This window comes from Sarcophilus harrisii, chromosome 1 (genome assembly GCF_902635505.1).
Source record: "Sarcophilus harrisii chromosome 1, mSarHar1.11, whole genome shotgun sequence".
Classification (NCBI taxonomy): Eukaryota; Metazoa; Chordata; class Mammalia; order Dasyuromorphia; family Dasyuridae; genus Sarcophilus; species Sarcophilus harrisii.
The window spans coordinates 563322998-563325392 of record NC_045426.1 but is presented as its reverse complement, the minus strand read 5'-3'; the positions used below and the strand labels follow the sequence as shown (position 1 = coordinate 563325392).

At 37.7% G+C, this 2395-nt stretch overlaps 1 pseudogene; it reads left to right on the top strand.

The window, feature by feature from the left end:
- Positions 1–520: 520 nt before the first annotated feature.
- LOC100917305 lies at positions 521–1626 on the top strand (annotated as a pseudogene).
- Positions 1627–2395: the final 769 nt, after the last annotated feature.

The window sequence follows — 2395 nt, the reverse complement described above, 5'->3', positions numbered from 1 at the left end:
TTTTTTGAGGAAGACGTAGACCAGGATTTTAGCTGAGACAGAAACTGGAGGCCAGTAGGTAAGCAGTGTCCAGCCAAGCAGCATCTGGTAGAATAATATGCTATGGAGACTGAGACCAGCAGGGAGTAGAGCTAATGGGAACAGTGATGACATAACTGGAAGAAAGCCATTGAAGCTCTACAGTTTGGGGTGCATGAGTTACTCACTTCTTCACACACGTAGCATATGTGGATATGAACTATCGCTCCATAGGTTCACAATGGCCATATGTTTTTCCTGTGTGTATATCCCTCCATGTGAGTTTTCTAGGTGACAATTCTTCTCATTGATGTGACCAAGGAGAAGAACCCAGTCTTAAGATCATGTGCAGAACATTCTGCCTTCCTGGTCTCAATCCATATAGGGGGTTTGGTGAGTCTGTTTCTGGATTTGCAAGATGATATCCCCTAGTTAGAGTCTGCACAGATATTCTGTGATTGTTTCCTGTCTCCATCCTTCCTGTTTTCCATCAGAGTATCTTGGTCTTTTGACTGTGAGCACATGGTCGGGCACAGTCTTGCCTAAGAGGCCTTGTGCTCATAGGCCGTTCCAATAGAGGGATCCCTAAAGATGAGCAAGCCCTTAGAAGCTAAATGTTTGACCCAACCTAGTTAGCATTGGAAAGCAAATAAAGGAGTTCACTAGCTATACCAGATCTAGACAGTAACTCAGTGGTGAGAAGAATATAACTACTACATTAAGTCTCCCTAAAGATCAAAATGTAGAGTGGAAAGTATGGTTTAAGGGGACTTTTTGTGTTTTGTTTCTTACCATATCTTTTCAATAAATATCCCTTTAAAAATCTAATTTGTTCTCTCTCTGAACTTGGAATCGGTGGCAGCATGGGTAATAAGTGCTGTGGTTTTCATACAGCTAGAAAGCTCTGCAACCACAGAAGAAATAAGAAGTAGCATGACAAAGAATACAAGAAAGATCATTTGGGCACTGCCTTGAAGGCCAACCCATTTGGAGGGGCAAAAGGATTGTCTTAAAAAAAGTTGGTGTGGAAGCCAAGCAGCCCAGTTCTGCCATCAGGATGTTATGAGTCCAGCTAATTAAGAATAACAAAAAAATAAAGATTAAAAAAAAAATTCACTGCCTTTGTTCCCAATGATGGCTGCTTGAATTTTATTGAGGAAAATGATGAAGTTTTGGTTGACGGATTTGGTTGAAAAGGTCATGCTGTTGATGGTATTCCTGGAGTCTGCTTCAAGATTGTAAAAGTTGCAAATGTTTCTTTTTTGGCTTGTACAAAGTTAAGAAGGAAAGACCAAGATCATAAAAATTGTATGATGTTTGTCATAGTAAAAATTTTTCACATAAAATAATCTAATTGGTATTAATTGGTTATCAATATTGAGGTCATGTCAACTGGTTAAATTGATATGCGAGTTTCACTATTACTGGTATCAGTGATAATGGGAAAACAGTACCTGATTTTGGGTGATTTAAATACACTAGAATGGAAGCCCAAGCCATCAGTAGAATCCTATAATCACTGTAGACCCTTAAAATCCTGAGGGGATGATATAATTAAACTCTGGGAACCAGAGCTAGAAGTGCAAGCAGACTTGATCAGGATCAGGATTTGATCAGCAAAGTAAGTGCAAAGCTCATAGATGGGGGAAAAAGATATAGCCAGGAGAAAGCATTTATATGTTCTATATAATATTTGAAAAGTATGCTCTCTGTGCCTTATTAATTGGAGATTTGAGCCTCCCTGTGAGGTATGTGACTTGGCTTTTTATTTTATTTTTTTATAGTTCATGTCTATGATTTTATCAGAGTGAAGAACTCCTACCTAATATTTATTTGATTTTACTGTTGCTGGTTCAGTCATTTTTCAATTGTGTCCAATTCTTTATGATCCTTTTGGGGTTTTCTTGACACAGACATTGGAGTGGTTTTCCATTTCCTTCTTCAGCTCATTTTACAGATGAGTAAACTGAAGTAAACAGGGTGAAGTGACTTGTGTCTGAGGCCAGATTTGAAGAAGTCTTTCTTTTTTTTTTTTTATTTTATTTTAACAAAACATATGCATGGGTAATTTTTCAACATTGACCCTTGCAAAACCTTCTGTTCCAAATTTTCCCCTAACTTCTCCCCTCCCCCTTCCCCTAGATGGCAAGTAGTCCAATACATTAAGTATGTTAAAATATATGTTAAATTCAATATATGTATACATATTTATACAGTTATCTTGCTGTACAAGAAAAATCAGATCAAGAAGGAAGGAAAAAAAAAACTGTGAAAGAAAACAAACTGCAAGCAAATAACAACAGAGAGAGTAAGAATGCTATGTTGTGTTCCACACTCTGTTCCTATGTTCTCTCTCTGGGTGTAGATGGCTCTCTTT